This window comes from Podarcis pityusensis (genome assembly GCF_964106645.2).
Source record: "Podarcis pityusensis genome assembly, chromosome: 13".
Classification (NCBI taxonomy): Eukaryota; Metazoa; Chordata; class Lepidosauria; order Squamata; family Lacertidae; genus Podarcis; species Podarcis pityusensis.
Genome location: NC_138038.1, coordinates 33723086 through 33742510, shown reverse-complemented (window position 1 = coordinate 33742510; position 19425 = coordinate 33723086). Strand labels below are relative to the sequence as shown.

The 19425-nt window shown below is 42.5% G+C and overlaps 1 protein-coding gene across 1 annotated transcript in view; it reads left to right on the top strand.

Moving 5' to 3' along the window:
* Nucleotides 1–18896, top strand: part of LOC308461606 (serine protease 33-like) — a 326492-nt gene extending 307596 nt beyond the window's left edge. Inside the window, exon 7 of the mRNA XM_080978658.1 lies at nt 18826–18896. The gene's annotated coding sequence lies outside the window, so the exon portion shown is untranslated. The remainder of the gene's footprint in view (nt 1–18825) is intronic.
* Nucleotides 18897–19425: the final 529 nt, after the last annotated feature.

The window sequence follows — 19425 nt, the reverse complement described above, 5'->3', positions numbered from 1 at the left end:
AGCATCCTTTGCAAACTGTATAAAGTGGAACCAAAGGAAGGAAAGAAGCAGATAATAGTTGGAGATTTATGCTAAGGTGGCAGTGACCACAATTATTTCAGTATCAAATTTCTGGGGTTTCGTTTGCCTCTGTGCCAGAGGCCCACAACATACACCTATCAAATTAGCTTTGTGCTTCATTTCTGTGACTTTTCATACCAAGTGTGAAGGACCCATCAAGTCATGCTTCAGATTATGGTTTTTTGGTAGTAAAATATCCTGCTCATTTTGGCCATACAGTGGTACCTTGGTTTACGACCAGTCCTGTTTACGAACTATTTGGTTTACGAACTCCACAAACCGGAGGTAGTGTTCTGGTTTGTGAACTTTATCTTGGTCTACGAACAGTCTATGAATGGTCTGTGAACGGAAACCGAATGGTAGAAGGGCACTAGCAGCAGCAGGCCTCATTAGGGAAAACACGCCTCAGTTTAAGAATGGATTTGGTTTAAGAACGGACTTCAGGAACGGATTAAGTTTGTAAAGCGAGATACCACTGAATTGTATTTATAGGTTCCCCCACTGGAAAAAGGAATGCACAGCCCAAGTGCAACATGGAACTCTTTTAAATCCTTATTGCACAAAGCTCTGCTGCCTGCCATTCCTCCCCTGCTCCCCCCCCCCAAAAAAAACCCCTGTGTTACTGGAGCTGCAAATTGATTCCAAGTCTTCACGTCTGAAATTGATTCTTGACCTGAGGAGCAGTTACTAACCTGAAATGATTCCTGCCACCCATTTGAGCAGGAAGAGATGGGGAGACAGACTTAGAATCATAGAGTCATAGAATTGTAACGTTGGGACCCCTGAGGGTTCCCTACTCCAACACTATGCAATTTAGGAATCTCACCAAAGCATGCTTTCCGAGGTCTCACGAGACCTTTGACCCTGACTTCTGGTGGCACCTGAAGTCAAGTTTCAAAGCCAGGGGCTGAGCATGATGCCATGACATCACTCATAGTGTGCCATCATGACAACACTCTCAGGGCCCAGGTTGGTTCCCCTGACAAATGGCCACCCAACAGCTGCTTTAAAATTTCCAATGAAGAAGCAGAGTCCATGAGCCCCAAGGCAGTCTCTTCCACTGTCTAACAGTTCTTACTGTCAGAAAGTTCATGCTGTACTTTGGTTGCAATCTCCTTTCTTGTAGCTTGAATCCACTGGTTTGATCCCTACTCCCAGGAGCAGGAGAAATCAAGCTTGCTCCATTTCCATGTCACAGCCCTTTAGATATTGAAAACTTGGAGTTTGTTTTCCTTCTTGATCTACTCCCTTCAGATCCAATGCTACTGATAGTGGATTAGTATGCCCATAACCCACTTGCTACCTTCCAAGAAACTGATCTCAGGGAAAGGGAACTGCAGTCTGGAAAAGGCAACTTGAGAGAAAGGATTAGGAAGTACTTGAAACTCACTAAAGGGACAAAAGAAAGCAGCTAGAGGGAATGAACCAAGGTTTCAGTAATCTCTGTGCTAATGCATAGAGTATGGGAAATAAGCCAGAGGAAATGTAGCTATAAATACAAAATGACAAATATAACCTAATTGGAATCATCATGGTAGGATGATGTGGTTGAAAGAAAATCAGAACAATATGTCTGACACCAGCTTGGCTTTTCTTACTCCTTAGCATTTTCTTCTCCCAAAGATACCCTGCAAGTAACAAAGGTTTAAGATCAGAATTTTCCTTTTTTTAGATGAGTGACTTTCTCAGGTTGATTAGCCCCATGACCATGGTTTCATCAGCTCCACCCACTGGGGCCTATCTTCACATGCAGAGGAAGTCTCTAACTCCCCAAGGTTCTGAGGCCCATTCGCTACCATCACGTTGTTTACCCAGCTAGTCCAAGGCATTCCCAGGGTGTGGCCACTCTCCCATGCTGACAGCTACTAGAAGCAATTGGTGAGAGCTGAGTGCAGGGTGGGGACCAAAGGTGCATAAACTATGCCAGAAGGCACACAATGTCTCCCTGACTAGATGTACTCCCCTTTCCCTAACATAAAGGTAAAGGTAAAGGTACCCCTGACAGTTAAGTCCAGTCGCGGATGACTCTGGGGTTGCGGCGCTCATCTTGCTTTACTGGCCAAGGGAGCCGGCATTTGTCTGCAGACAGCTTCCCATACACTTCCCAATAAAGTTAATCATTCCCCTGTGGAGTTTTTAGTTCAGTATTTTTTCAATTTCCTTGACACCAAAATTCTATACATTTTCAGACAGAGATGGATTTTATTGAATTCAAGGGAAGATATTTTCAAATAAGTGCATATAGGTTTGCAGCCCCTGCAGGTGTACTTAGGCTGCTGTTCTAGGGCTGATCACTCCAGTGATGTAAGAGATAGAATGGGGGGAGTTCTTACACAAGTCATTCAGGTAATTCCAGTGGGGCTTCTTTAGTGAAGGTTGTAGGAATAGAGAGGAAGGCACATGAGAAGCAATGTCACTAAAATAAATTCACTTCCTTCTCTGAGGCATTGCATTTTTTTAAAAAAATGTGTTTATTTAAGCAAAAACATATACTTCAATAACACACAAGAGAAAAACAAACAATAGTACTGAAAGGAAATGAATGGACCCTGTATTGGAATGGAATGGACTTGTATTTTGGGTTCAGATTGGAGTTAATAGATGGTAAAATTATCCGTGTATAATATCACCTAAACATTATCTTAAAAATAAATAACTGAACCTTTGTGAAAATTAATTTCATAGGTATCTCATATAATGGGATCGATATGATAAAACAAATTATTATAGAAAATCCTGTTTAATTGCTGTGTTTAACATATTTTTTGAAAATGGTTTTTATGCTTAAAGATAAAAGAAGAGAGTATGGACTGGGTAGGAATCAGTTGCATCCATATAGATTTGAAAATTGCAAGTGTAGTTGTTTTTAGGAAGGGGCTCCTCTGAGGTTTCGTAGATTGGATTCATTCTTCCAAGTGATTTCCCCCCCAGCTGCGCCAAATTAGACAACAGAGAAATGTGTATAAGGCTTAATTGGCATGCACACATATTCTACTGTATCGGCAGAAAGAAACATACACATACTCCCTTTTGATTTGCAAAGGCCCGATTCCTTCCTTCCTTCCTTCCTTCCTTCCTTCCTTCCTTCCTTCCTTCCTTCCTTCCTTCCTTCCTTTTTACTTCCTTATTAGCTGCTCCCTCTTGTTCAGCTGAGGCCTGAACACAATAATATAATATTTGGGGGAAAAGATGCAACCCAGCAGTCCAGCACCAGAGGCTAGGATAGAGAAGATCTCCACAGCAACCATGTATTTTCCCTTGGTGCTCAGGTAGGAAGGAATAAAGGATAGCCAAACACTGCAAAAGACCAACATGCTGAAACTGATGAACTTGGCTTCATTGAAACTGTCAGGTAATTTCCTGGCCAGGAAAGCGACAATGAAACTAATAATTGCCAGGAAGCCCATATAGCTCAAAACAATGTAAAACATCACCACAGACCCCTCATTGCATTCTAGTATAATTTCTTTAGCCACTGAGTAACTGTCTACATCTGGAAATGGGGGAAAGGTTGCTAGCCACACAATACAGATCCCTACCTGGACAAAGGAACAGCAAAGGACAATGGTGTTGGCCAATCCCTTCCCCACCCATCTCCTCATCCTGGATCCAGGTTTGGTGGCCATGAAAGCCAGAACCACAGTGATGGTTTTTGCCAATACACAAGAAACAGCCACTGAGAAGATGATGCCAAAAGTGGTTTGTCGGAGGAGACATGTCAGCTTCTCTGGTTGGCCCAGTAAGAGCAGTGCACAAAGGAAGCAGAGCAGAAGAGAAATGAGGAGAGTGTAGGTGAGGTTCCTGTTGTTTGCAATGACTATGGGAGTGTCATGGTGCTTCACAAATGTACCCAGCACCAGAGTTGTGATCAGAGAAAATGAAAGCGAAAAGCAGACTAAACTGATGCCCAAAGGTTCTTCATAAGACAAGAAGCTTATATCCTTGGGAATACATGCATCTTGGTTCTTGCTTGGATAGTCTTTGTCTGAGCATTTATCACAGTCATTCATATCTGGGGAAAAAGAAAGAATGGTATAGTCCCCAGCTCATACATAATCCATCAATCACATTAACATGCTTCATTTTTTTTTGTTCACTCAGAATATAAGGATCTCTTCAAGTCAGAACATACATTCTGCGCTTTGTGATCCTATGTAATTGTGGTAGTTGGTGGCCTAATTGGTAGAGAGCTAAATGGTACCACATCTTGTGCTCTAAGAGCATCCATGTTGTATTATATAGAGCCAGTGTGGTGTAGTGGTTGAGAGCAGTAGTCTCGTAATCTGGGGAACCGGGTTCGCGTCTCGGCTCCTCCACATGCAGCTGCTGGGTGACCTTGGGCCAGTCACACTTCTCTGAAGTCTCTCAGCCCCACTCACCTCACAGAGTGTTTGTTGTGGGGGAGGAAGGGAAAGGAGAATGTTAGCCGCTTTGAGACTCCCTAGGGTAGTGATAAAGCGGGATATCAAATCTAAACTCCACTCCTCCTCCTCCTGCTGAATTCCAAATATGAGTGGTGCTCAAAATTTGGAGTATGACTTCGGAAGTTAAAAATTGTTTTGTTTAAGATACAGTGGTACCTCGGGTTACATACGCTACAGGTTACAGACACCGCTAACCCAGAAATAGTCCCTTGGGTTAAGAACTTTGCTTCAGGATGAGAACAGAAATCACGCGGTGCGGCGCAGTAGCAGTGGGAGGACCCATTAGCTAAAGTGGTGCTTCAGGTTAAGAACAGCTTCAGGTTAAGAACGGACCTCTGGAATGAATTAAGTACATAACCAGAGGTACCACTGTACAGTTTTGCATGGTAAGTAAAATAAGTGTAAAGATGCATGAAGTCATTAAAAGTGACTGACAATTACTTCCAGTTATATTATATATTATATATTAATATTATATTTATTATTATTATTATTACCTGACATTTTGAGAAGGTAAAATTAAACTTCTTTGGCTTACCAAAGCCATTTATGTACTATTCAATCAAATGTAGACTTACAAGCTACATCACAAAGATAAGAGCAGATTTGAATTCCTCACATCAAAAACTTATTTTTACTGAAGAAATTCACAAAATTTAAATTTCATTGCGTAAGATGACATGCTCTAAGGTGCTATTGCAGATATGAACAGAAAGGCATGCTAAAGACATCCCATATTTGTGAAAGAGCAATGATACCTGGTGAGGCAAAATAAACCCTGTACTGAATGATGGTGAAGTGGGAGAGATCTCAAGGAAAAGGATGATGTACTGAATGAATATGTATGAATATATGCATATATGTACTGAATATATATGGTGCATCCAGACTGCCAGTATTTGGGTGTGGGATTAAATCACATATGTGCAAATTCAAGTTCTGCCATTAAAGTGGGTTTGGAGCTCTTGTCCAAGAAGCCCCCACCTCAAAAAGCACAGACTGTTTACAATAAGGAAAGTGATTGGGGAGTACACTGGAAAGTTTGAGATTACATTTTCTTGATGCAACCTTTTCTGACATTCACACAAACTAAACATCTGACATTCACACAATAGACATCTACTTTTGTCTAGCACATTCAGCTTTTAATTGAACAAACTCCTTGTAAACATTGTGCACACAAATCAGGATGAAGGCTCCATGAAGTGATTGTATGGAAGTGTCCTGTGTATCACTTGGTCCCTTTGAAAGCAAGTGGAGAAGTTAGTCATGGCTTAATTTGTCCCATTCCTGTTAAAGGGAACTCAATAGAAGTACTGCATCTGGATCCAAATTATACTTAAGGTAAATATCTCTTACCTTCCTGGATTGAAATCTTTCCCTCTGGGCATGGGATGCAATCATAGCAGCAAAACGGTTCTCCTTCCTTCACTTTCTTCCTTGATCCTGCGTGACATTTCTCAGTACAGACAGAAAGAGGCTGAGCCTAATCCGCAAATGAAGCAGAAGCATGATATTCATGAGAATGATGAGTTTGGAATCAGTCAGGTTCAGCTCTGCATTGAGTGCATTCTTGTCTGTGTTAAGACAAAGAATACATAGCAGATATCATAGATAGTTTTAGGGGTCACACAACATTACATTGCACTTGGGAAGAGAGCGATAAACACACACATCCTGGACAAATACATCAATTTACATCGAGCAAATAATTGAGATTTCTTCCATAAGGTTTTTCCCCCTGATCCTCAAGTGTACTTTATCTTAGACATCAAGGCAAATAATCATTGCTTGTTTTAGAATGAATTTCTTTTGAATTAGCTAACAATGTGACTCTACCTGATTAAACCATTTGTGCCATATTATGGCATCTTCATGAAGGGTGAAGGCTTGGTCTGGAGGAGCCTCAGGATCCATTCTCCCAACTTTTACCCTATGAAAGGACTGGTTGGAGGAAATAACCCAGTTGATAATGTCCAGACTAGATATTACTTCCCCATTCTGATTGAAGGACACCATGTCTCCAGCACTGTTGTTGAATGAGACAGCTCTCAGAAAACGATGGAGCTAGATAGAAAAAAAGAGAAAGCAAGCATTTAGACAAGGGTGGATCTGAATGTTTCAAAAAGAGATCTAGAGCAGAGAGGGGAGTCCCACTGCCCGCAACATGCGTGTAGCCTATTTGGGGCTCATGGATGGCTTGCAATTTCCCCTTTTCTCCACTCCCTATTAGCACTGCATGAAGGCCTAGATGTGTGTATTTTGGAATCCTCTTGGTATTAATATGGGGGATGTTTTAGATAGGTTTTAGGTAGAGAGGGAAGTGCTAATGCTTCTAAACTCCCCCCCCCCAATCCATCAAAAGTTCTGCATGCCCCATTAGTTCTTGAAAAGAGCCTCATATTGCAGCCAAGGAATGATATACCATAATAACTGTGAATTGGGGTGATAGTGAGAAAAGAAATGAATGGGTGTATGTGTGAATAGGTTACTAATCTAGGAGTAAATAAATGTCTTTCTGTGCTTTTGTGCATGGAGAGTGTATGTATGTGGAATAAAAGGATGAGAGTCTGCTGGATCATCAGCATACCTGAACAGATTTGAAGTAACAGATTGAAGGAAGATTCATCCTGCAAAGATTGCAGACAGGGATGCTACACAGATCACCAGGGAAGGCAGGGAGGAGGAAATATTTCTTAGGGAACTTGAACACTCACTATATACAGTGATACCTCGCTCTATGAACAGTCCTGTTCACAAACTATTTGGTCAATGAACTCCGCAAAACCGGAAGTAGGTATTCCAGCTAGCAAACTTTGCCTCAGAAGACAAACGGAAGCTGAATGGTGGAAGGGCACCAGTGGCGGGAGGCCTCAGTAGGGAAAGCGTGTCTCGGTTTAAGAACGCTTTGGTTTAAGAACGGACTTCTGGGATGAATTCAGTTCATAGAGTGAGGTACCACTGTAGTCTCATGCAAGCTAATGATTTATTGCCCCTTACCTGCCAAAACTGCTGCTTCTGAAGCTTCTCTCTCCTTCCATCCACCATTCCTGGGTATCTGAGTCTTTGCAAGAACATGGCATGCAATGCATGGACAACAGTGTGGACAGCATTATAGATGCTGTAGCTTAGACCTTGCACTGTCATTTCAAAGAGAGATGCAGGAAGATTCTCCACTCTCTCTTTCCCAGTGCAGATATCCCCCTTGGCATCACCCGGAATGTGATGTGGGAATACACAGCCAAAGGCTTGTTGCCAGAAATCCCAGATGAAATCATCACCTTCTGCATTGAAAGGGTTCCTGTTCTCAACATATTGATGAAATCGTGGTAGATCATTGGAGTGAATTCTGATGGATATACCACCATTGAATATTTCTGCATCCCAATCTCGTTGAAAGGCCAATGAAATGAACTCAAATTGGGCTGTAAATATCCATACTTTACCGTTTACATTTGTTTTCATCCTCCCAAGCATTGATAGATATGGAAGCCATCTAAAAAATACAGTGGTAGAAGCTTCTCCATAGAGCACCACAACATTGGCTTTGCTACCCATCATTCTATCATGTATATTTGCTCCCTGTTTCATAAGAGTGAGTCCTTCAGTGAGAAAAGTAAATCTGGGGATTCTTTCTTGAAAGGCAAAACAAATACCTCTGTTTGAAAAGAGTGGGAGCACATTTTGTAGAAATCTTTCTCCACTGTCATTGTCAACCACAGCGACTCCAATCCAAGTCCACCTGAAATGCAGAAGCAAAGAAAGCATCCCTGCAAACTGGTGGCCTTCTTGGGGGGCCATCTGGTAGAAAGGAAGTCCTGGTGTTTTATCATTCATCACTGGAGCCGGGCCATATATGAGCTAAAGAGAGGTGTGTTGGAAAGAGAGAAGAAACACCATCCACTTATATAGCAGTGTTATGCATTGTGAAATGCAGTTGACATGTCCATTTGAGCCTCCATATAAATAGTGCATCTTTAGCATCAGGAAGCATTTCATAACTAAACTGTACTACCTGAGTCAGCAATGATGAAATTGAAGACCCAGCAGAGTCAGTTCTGATCAATCCTGAATTACAGAGCAATGGGATATACAAAGTATTTCCATTCACATAAGGAGCTCAATCTCCATCAGCTAATCACAGTATTTTTAATTGCCTGACTGGCATAGCATCTAATTCCCCCTCAGTTAAAATCAACTTAATTAGTTTTTCAACTTTATGGTGTTGCTTCAGAGGAAATCAGGATCTATTTTATAAAGTTGGTTCTCAATTTATGCCTACAGATGGGCAGTTCATAACTGGGTTTGTGATTCAGAAGAGGATGCTATCTATTTTCAAATTCAGTTCTAATCTAGGGAAATCATATTCCAGTTATACGTTTTTTGTTTTTCAGCTGTTAATGAACTGCTCTCAGTGTGCATAATACATGCAAAGGAAAGAAAGAAAAGAATAATTGATCTGATTATTACCAATGCACTCATTTCTGTTTCTAAACAGCATTAATACAAGCTGGAAGAAATAAAGAAAAAGTATGACAGCTTTACTGAATTTTCATGTTCCACTCAGAAACAGGCATAGGTGTCCTACCTGTGGAATCTTATAAATATCCAAGATAGTTGCCACATGAAGGGAGATCTGGGAGTCAAGACCTCCAATGACAGCTGTTAGATTATTCTGTGTATCACATATATAGTTGGGGAGAAAGTTCTCCAGTGTAGATAAAAGTAGCATTGTGGCATGATACGTCTTAATTGCAGTGACATAGCTGTCATAGATGTGGAAGCCCAAGGTGAGATTTGGTAAGATGTGAGGGTTTTCATTGATCTCCTTGACTGCAAATGCTAAGGCCAGGATATGCTGGTAACCCTTAGGCACCACGCTGGAACAAGAGTTGCATTCCTGATCAGAAGAATATCTCACAGTTCCATTGTTTAAAAAGTTTGGGGAAGAGAATAAAGATTGTGTGCTTAAACAAACAAATCCTTCACACACACACACACACACACACACACACACACACACAAACACATCTTCCATTTCCCTTTGGAGATTCCTCTGGTTGTGTAATCTTCTTCTGCAGAGATATTTCTTTTAACTAAATTGAAATATTAAATGAAAATAAAAACAGACACAAAACTAGTTCTTACACAAGCTCTTCAGGCAATGCAGATAGGGGTTCTTCAGTGAAAGTTGCTGAACTGAAAATAAAGGCATCAGGAGAAGCTATGCTACCAATAATGAAATCTCCTGGAGGCACACAAGGCACCATCCAACCATCTTAGGGACTCTATTCAAGATTTGTTCAGGGTTTACTGCTCAACCTTTTCTTCTCACAAAGATATCTCACAAGGCAACAGAGGCTTAGGATCAGAGTTATCCTTCTCCTAAATGAGTGACCTTCCCAAGTTGACAGGCCCCATGTACTTCTCACTTCTCTCTACAGCATGTGCAGAAACTGCCTTCTTGACCGTTGGACCCACTATTGGTTTCATCTGCTCAATCCACTGGAGCCTGTCTTCACATGCAGACAGAGATAGATCTTATTTAATTTGAAGGAAGGTATTCTCAAATACGTGTGTATAGGGTTGCAGCCCCAGCAAGTGTTCTTAGGCTGCTGCTCTAGGACTGACCACTCCAGCGACATAATAAATAGAAGGGGGAACAAAACATTCTTACACAAGCTCTTCAGATAATTCCGGTGGGGCTTGTTCAGTGAAGGTTCCTGGATTGGAGACAAAGCCACCATGAGAAGCAATGCCACCAATGATAAAATCTCCTGATCGATGGTACTTATGAAGTGGCTGGTGTATATATGGAACCTTGCAATTTGCTATGTGGAGCTGACATACCTTTGGAGTAAATAGTGCCAGCAGCAAGACAACCAACATCTTGCATACAAGGGCACATATTCTATCTATCCACAGATTCATTTAATCTCTTGTACAGAACTATCAAGATATTAAAACTGTCTAACCTGAAAGGTACTATAGTTTCATGAGAGGCTGAAATCTTGAATACTGAGGATCATAATCATGTCTATATTTATCAGACCATCCGCAAGCTTTGCTTTGAGTTTTTCCAGTGGCCACTGAAGCTTCACCAGGGGTTTGAGTAGCAGCAGAATTAATTACAGACCTTTTGATCTGTAGGTAAGGTAATTAGAAAGACAAAATGCTGGGTTCCCTGTAGGATTGCTGGAGAATATTTACAACTTTCATTTTAAATTCTCCTTCGTTAATTATATGGGAACAGTGGTGGAGAGGGAAATGGTGAAGTTTGGAATTCATCCTAACAGCTCCTGTAGCCAAAGGAGACTCCAAAATGTAAAATGGTGTATCTTGGAATCAGGCCATGGGAGCCTCAGTTCACATCTCTGAAGAAGCCATGAGGCAGGACCTCTAGTCTATACATGTAATAGTTGTTTGAGAGAAAGCTCCATTTAATTCTGTATTTCTTAACTAAGCAGTTTTACAAATTTCAACATCTAAAGCACATTTAGCTTTAACAAAATATAGTCAGTGAGCTAAAAGACAACCATTAACTTTTAATTAAAAATACAAAATACTTGTAAAGAAAGTTACTTTGTAAACTGTTAGTATAAAGGAGGAAGGCCCTCAAACGAAAAAGAACCCATTCTCTCCGTGATGATTTTCCCCAATCTGTGAGTTCCAGTACACTATTCATTCACAAGCAATAACAAAACGTGAAAGGCTGATTTTCTCCTCATTAGCAGTCAAGCTGGACCTGCAGCAAACTACTGTATTTTTCGCTCTATAGGGCACACGGCACCATAGGACACACCTTGTTTTAGAGGGGGAGAACAAGGAAAAAAAATCTCCCCCTCTCTGCTCAGCGACCCTTCAGCGAAGCAGCAGGGGAAACAGAGTCCCTTCCATTTGTCCTCCTGCTTGGCGAAGGGTCGCTGTGCAACTCTCCCTCTCTGCTGAAGCCAGGAGAGTCTTGCTCTCCCGGCTTCAGCAAAAGGAACCCAAAGCCTGCGGAGCCCAGCGGGAACTTGCGCTGCACTCCGAAGGCTTCAGGCAGCTATCCCTGATGCCTGGAGAGCGAGAAGGGTAGGGGCGCACCGACCCCTCTCGCTCTCCAGGCTTCAGCGAAAGCAATGCGAAGCCTCAGGAGTGCAGAGGGAGCGCTCCCTCTGCGCTTTGGAGGCCTCGCCTTGCTATCGCTGAAGCCAAGGAGCCTGCACTCGCTCCATAGGACACACACACATTTCCCCTTAATTTTTGGAGGCGAAAAAGTGCGTAGTATAAAGCGAAAAATACGGTATTTTAGGGATTATATCCTTATGTAAGCTTTTCCCCAAACTTTTTAAACAATGCTAAATCTCTTTGTCTTTAATCACACAAGAGTCTTTCTGCTGTGGTCATATGTTAGAACAATATTCCATATTTATTTACTTTGTATTAATTAATTCACACCCAGTTCCATATCTTCTGATCCCATTTCCTGTTGCATTTGCCATGATTTTTCATTCTAGTTTAAAGAAAATCATACTTCCATTCCCACTTCTTCCATTCTGTTTCCAAGAAAAGTGCCAGAAACAAATATTTTAAGCCGTAAGGGCGTCACTAGGAGATCTCTGCGAAGGGCGTCAAGAAGACACTAACCCAAAATTATGTGATGTATTGCAACTTGTGTTTTCTTATTACAGGAGCAGAATCTGTTCTGGAATGGGAAACCTTCCGAACAGAGCAGACGAGGGGATTGCATTTAGACAAGCTAGCATAAAATATCTGTGATGTGATGGAGTATCTAAATTATAAAAATAATAAGACATTGGTCCATGAACATACAAAAGGCTGGGAGGGGTAGAGTTTTTGCATTTCATGGTCTAACAGTCTCTGCTTGATGAGAAAGAAGATTTGTGACTCATCCAATAGAAGAAGGGAATCTGTTGCAACCCCTATTTGCCTGAGTTTGAGGGTAATATCAGCAAACCATGTAAAATTATGTGTCTTTGGTAGGGAGAGCTACATGGTCAGCATCTTGTGCTCTGAATAATATCCTTGTGATATTATTTGGGGCATGTTGAATTTTTCATCTTTCAAATGCCGAAATCAGGGCTGCATAAAAGCTGTAACATGACTTGCAAATTCAAGAAATATTTTATTAAGTTAATATTCCCATAGTAAAATGTTTGTAAAAATGCATAAATATATAAATTCATTAAAATGACTTTCAAGTACTTGCAGTTATATTATATATTAATATTATATACAGAATTTATTTAATTTTTTTATTTTTTAGCATTACCTGACATATTCGGAAGGTGAAATTAAAATCCTTTGATTTTCCTAAAGCATTTTATCTGCTTTTTATTCAAATGTAGACTTACAAAGCTAATTGTTGTTCAGTCACAAAGATGATAGCAGATATGAGTTCCTAACACATGGAAACTTATCTTTATTAATGAAACTTGCTAAAATTAAGTTTCATTCCCTATGATGACATAGGGTAATGTGCTATTATATTGAATTTGGAGCTCTCGCATAAGAAACTCCCACCTCAAAAAGCACAGACATTTTACAATAAGTAATGTGATTTGGAATTACACTAGAACATTTAAGATTTACATTTGCTTGACGCAACCTTTTCCAATATTCCCACAAGTTAAGCAGAAGGAATTCACAATGAGTAGCTGATTTTGCCTGGCAAACTCTGCTTATTGTGGACCCACTCACCATGACCCCTCCTGAGGGAGCAAGGCCAAGCCTGTGAAGGTGAAATGACTGGACAGGACAATCATCTGGGTTTTAATTTTAGCCACAACTTTATTGATTCCAGATGTAGGTTGGACTTTGCTTAGGCAATGGGCTTATATCCCACACAGTTTCCCAGGTTGGTGAAGAAACATCTATGGGCCATCTGCTACACGACTTGGTTTTGGACATAGACTTCCAACTAGACCACTCTTACAGGGTACCCTGTTCTCGCACAGTTCTGAGGTGGGGTGTATGCATCACTTCACCCACCGTAGAATGTTAGACTAGAAGGAGTCCACCCAATGCCTTCCCTGCCAAAGATGTGACTATTGCTATGGGGAAGGCAAAAACAACAAAAGGGGCCAAACTGTTTAGAGTCAAATTCCTTCCTGGTTCTGAATATGGGAATCATTACTGAACTAGAGCAAAGCCAATAAACATAGTGCCTTAGAAAGAAAAAAGATTAACAAAGAACAAACCCACAGCATCAGTGAATAGGGAGGGCAGGAAGAGTGGTTCTTCAGCCGACTCCAGTCCCTGAGGACTAACAGTTTACAGCCCCACCCACTCAGTACGACCAGGTGGCTGGAATTGAATGACCAGATGGTGGGAAAGCCCGACAATCCAGAGTGGCAGCCAGGGAGCTCCCTGATAGGTGGCCCCTTGACCCCAGCATTGCTCTCTAGAGATGTGGGCCTGTCACAATGGGCCACAACAGCTGCCCATTCCTTGATTGCTTAATAGGACATTCTCTAACAAACGCCCTGTAAACATCCAAGGGAGTTCTGTATCTGTATCCAAATTTCTGCGTATTTCTCTTACCTTCCTGGTTTGAAATCTTTTTTTTTTTAATGATATTTATTGAAAAAAGAATTTTTTTTAAAATTACAAAGAAAAAAGACAAAAACAGAAAAAGAAAAAGAAAAAATAAAACCATCATTTTCAAATTCTCCACTTTCATTACCTTCTTTCCATGACCTCCTCCTCCTCCCATCTCTTGTATCTTAATTAATAATTATCACAGCAAATCCTTTCCATAATTCATAATATTCTGTCATTACATTACAGTGGTGCCTCGCAAGACGAAAAGAATCCGTTCTGTGATTCTCTTCGTCTAGCGGTTTTTTCGTCTTGCGAAGCAAGCCCATTGATGGATTAGTGGATTAGCGCTATTAGGGGCTTTTAGCGGCTTTTAGCGGCTTATCTGCTGATCGGATCAGCTGATAAGCGGCTTAGCGGCTTAGAAAAAGGGGGGGGGAGAAAAAAAACCCAGCAGGAACTCGCAAGACATTGTCGTCTTGCAAAGCAAGCCCATAGGAAATCCGTTTTGCGAAGCACCTCCAAAACGGAAAACTCTTTCGTCTAGCGAGTTTTCCGTCTTGCGAGGCATTCGTCTTGCGGGGCACCACTGTACCTTACTCTATTTTCATCTTATCTTATAAAAAAACCTTAAAATTTAAGACTTAAATCTTATTTTTACCAACTTCTCATAACCATTACCTTTTTACCTAATTCTTTAAACATTTTTACAAGAGCCAAGTAATTTCATTTCAACATTTTTCCAACGTTCATAAATTTTATAAAACATTCCTAATGATAGAAAAAAGAAATAAAAGCGATCCAATCTTCTTCCAGCCTCCCCTCCCCCCGGTCCTGGGATTGTCAGTCCTTTTTATCCCATTAGTCTGGCACATTAACCTGGTGATCTTATATCCGAGGCCTTCAAATCTCTTCCATGTCCCTTCCGCGGCTCTTCTTCATATTTTCCTTTCACTCGTGGGAACTCCAGCTTGGTAGTGTTTTTGACCCTTTTCAACAAATCAGCCCCTTTCCCATAGTCCAGACTAGACTCCATGTGGTATTTTTTCAAATTCCCTCCAAAATTGGAAGCCCCAACAACTCCAAACCTCTGACGGCCCATTGCCAGACTCGGAAAGTCCAAACATCCCTGCATAGGGGGGTCAGTCCAACCCCCCATTTCCAAATCAATCCAAACTTTGTCTTTCCAAATCTGGTTTTTTTCCAAATTCATTTGTCAAATCCAAAAGCTCATTTTCCTGCTGGGCCAAAAGTCCCTCCATCTCTGGCGCCCAAGATTCTGCAACATCCTCTTCTCTCATCTGCTCTGTCAGGACACACTCCTGTTTAAGTTCCTGGGTGGGCTCCAAATAGTTTCCCACTACCTGTTCAAATGTTCTGGCCGCATTAGTCATCAAATCCGTCTTCTGACTTAACTGATCCAATAGGGCATTTATTTTACAGAAAGCACCCAACAGTGCTTCTGAAAACATTGTCCTGCAAGGTCACAAGTCCTTTCCCACGGTTGTAATCTGTGGCAGCTGTAAGCTCCCTAGAACTTGTTACAGTTTCACAGTCCCCCTCTAGAGGGAAAACTTCTGGTTATTCTTTCTTTTAAGGACAATAGCAACACAGTTTCTTTTTAGATATTTTGTCAATATTTGTTCCTTTAAAATGCGAAAGGAAACAGTGGAATCACAATGTTACTCTTCTTTTAACTATCTGTCAAAAACATTTGTCTCTGGTCAATGAGCTTCAAAACGTCAATTCTGACACCCCGCTCCAGGGTCAGGACGGTGGAAAGTTACTTTACTTTAAACTCACTTCTGCAGGTTTAAACAGTCCAAAAAAGATCCCCTTCTTCTCCTGCTACCGAGGGGGGTTCAACAATTTTAAATGGTGAAAACCGATCCTTTAAAAGTGATTTTCTAAGCTCTAGTGTATGTTATCTTTGCTTTCTTCTGACTACAAGGAAACGGAAGGCTGACTTCCTGTTTAGACCTTCCCGTTTCAGTACCAAATTAAGGTGAATTTTTAAATCCAATTCCTTTCTAATCGCCAGTTCTTATTTGAAGTCCAATTGTTCAATGTTTAAGTACTCACGGGTGATTATTTTAGATGCCAAATTGTCCCAGGAAAAAGGCAGCGCTCTCCGGCAATGGCTATGCGGCTTCGCTCCACGGAAAAAGCAGTTGACTCACAGCACCGCACCACTTCCCCCTCTTCGCTTCGGAGCCCGTTAATGGGTTCCTTTGCGGGTTGGGGGGCGCTAAGGGTGCCCGCTGAGTCCCACGGTCACAGGCTTCATCCGCCTGTGATTTCTAAAAGGGTCCCCGCTTCGCCGCAGCGGAAAGGACCCGTTTCATGCGGAGCTGGTCCCTCCGGTTCAGAAGGAGTCCGCCATTGCCGATGGTGCCACCCCGGAAGTCCCTGGTTTGAAATCTTTCCCTCTGGCCATGGGATGCAATCATAGCAGCAAAATGGTTCTCCTTCCTTCACTTTCTTCCTTGACCCTGCATGACAATTCTCAGTACAGACAGAAAGAGGCCGAACCTAATCAGTAAATGAAGGAGAAACATGATCTTCATGAGAATAATGCATTTGGAATCAGTGAGGTTCTGGAGACCTTCCCTATGTTGCTAAATTGTCACAGCATTTCAGTAAGCCGTAGATCAGCTCTGCAGAGAGTAATTCATCACCGTCTGTATTAAAACAATGAATATATAGGAGATATTATACATAATTTACCAGATTGCACAACATTACACCCCTTTAGGATTGAAAATGTGTGCAATTATATCCTGAACAAATACATGAGTTTATATCCAGTAAAATAAAATGAGTATTTTGTAAGTTTTTCTGATTCTCAATTGAATTTAATCTTTGACATCAATTGCTCACTCAAGAATGAATCTCTTTTGAATTAGCTAACAATGTGACTCTACCTGGTTAAACCATCCATGCCATGTTATGGCATCTTCATGAAGGGTGAGGGCAGGATCTGGAGAAGTCTCAGGATTCATCCTCCCAATTTTTACCCTATGGAAGGACTGGTTGGAGGAAATAACCCAGTTGACAACATCCAAGCTAGATATTACCTCCCAGTTCTGATTGAAGGACACTGTGTCTCCAGCACTGTTGTTAAATGAGACACCTCTCAGAAAATGATGGAGCTAGAATGAAAAGTGAGAAGGCAAGCATTTAGAAAAGGGTGGATCTGAATGCTTCAAAAAGATATCTAGGGTAGAGAGGGGAGCAACCCTGCCTGCAACATACATGTAGCCTATTTGGGGCTCACATATGGACGGCAGTGTTCCCTATAATCCACTCCCCATTAGCAATGCATGTAAGCTTAGGTGCATGTGTCTTGGAATCCTCTTGGTTTTAACTGGGGAGGAGGAGTGGGGGAGGTGTGTGGCTTCAGCCCAAAAGGGTCCATGTTCAGTATTGAAGGTTTCAGGTAGAGAAGGAAGTGTTAATGCTTCACAACCCTTCATCCCGAACCAAATTCTTACCAAATTTTCTGCATGCCACATTTTGGCTTATAGTGTAGCCAATGAATGGCTTTCTGAAAGACTAATTGTATTTCAAATGGTTGGCTTTCTAATAGTGAATGAGATTGTAGTTGTAATTGGGCTGATATTGAGAAAAGAAATGAATAGGTGTGTGAACAACCTAGGATTAAATAAACCTATCTCTGTGTATCTTGTGCATGGAGAGTGTGTTGTTGTTTAGTCGTTTAGTCGTGTCTGACTCTTCGTGACCCCATGGACCAGAGCACGCCAGGCACTCCTGTCTTCCCTTGTAATACAAGGGTCAAGGTTTACTGGGCCAGCAGGTATATCTAGGCATCTGTGAAGCACAATATTGAAGGAAGATACATTCATCCATTAGGACTGAGGGAGTGCAAACACAGATGCTACAAAATTAAGCAGAATTGCCAGTATACAGTATATATTGTGCATACAGAACAAGGAGCCTAGTGCAAAATCTGAAATACTCTAAATCAAGTGTCTGTGTTTTCCATACTGTTACAGAATAATGCAGTTGCATTTCTGGAAAGTATTTGTAAAATGTTGGGTTGGGGTCTCCCCCACACAAACACAACATGACTCCAGCAGTTAATTATTTCAGATTTATTGCTCCATGAACAGCTCTGGTAGAGCTCAGCTAATTCAGTCCTCACTGGAACTTCCAGGTGCCAAGACTGATCTCCACCCCTTTCTGCCACAACAGGAAAGCCCCCACTGTTTCTTTTCCCCCTTCCCGCTCCTCTCAGGAAGCTTTGCTCGCCTACGAGTTTTGGGAGATATTGCTTTCCTTATCACCACTGCTTCGGTGTCATTATCAGAATTTGCTGCCTGCCTATTTCCACACTGTCCTTCTTTGTGCACAAAGGTCAGATCACTGATGCTCGCAGCCTCTTTCCTCTCCCTTTGGAATTCCTCATGGCCTCCTCCTTGTTTCTCTGTGTCTGCTCTTTTGCTGCCTCTCAGAGAGGGACTTAATCTGACATAAAATTACGTTTTTAGACTGTGAGGAAAGCAGGATGGTACATTGAATAAGGGGACATCTATAATTTCCAAGTGTGAGGGAAGACAGGAAAGAAGAAAAAATTGTTAGCAGTTAGTGACGTTAAACACCCAGTATTTAGCCTCTTGCAACTTAAGGATTTCTTGCCCCTTACCTGCCAAAACTGCTGCTTCTGAAGTTTCTCTCTCCTTCCATCCACCATTCCTGGGTAACTGAGTCTTTGTAAGAACATGGCATGCAATGCATGGGCAACAGCGTGGACAGCACTGTAGATGCTGTAGCTTAGACCAGTGTTTCCCAACCGGTGTTCCGCGGCACACTAGTGTGCCGCGAGACGTTGCCTGGTGTGCCGTGGGAGGGAGGCGGGCGAGTCGGGCGGCTGTAACGTGCCCCACATAGGCACACGCGGGGCGGCGAGCGAGCGAGCTCCCACATCCCATCGCCGGCTCTGCACCAGGCGGTAGAGCTTGGCGAAGTCGCCGCGCTGGAAGGCCAGCAGCGCGCGCGCCTTGGCCAGGCTCTCGCCCGCCTGCGCCTCCAGGCACGGCGCCTTGGCGTCGGGCGGCAGCGAGCCCAGGAAGCGGCCCAGCCGGCCGGGGTCGCCCGCCTGCAGCAGCGCCTCGCACACGCACGAGACCTGCTCCGCCGAGAAGCGCGGCGAGCGCGGAGGATCGGGCGCGGCGGAGGCCAGCCCCGCGCTTGGAGAGGACGCAGCAGCCGTCGCCAAACCCGATCCTCCTCCTCCTGCTCCGCCGCCGTCCTCTGGCTCTCGGCCGGGAGGAGCCTGCGGCGACGGGGCGGGTGCCGAAGTTGGCAGAAGTTGGCGCGCCTCCTCGGCAGCGCCTTCGTCCTCCTCCTCCTGCCTCTGCTCTCCTCCGGCGGCGGG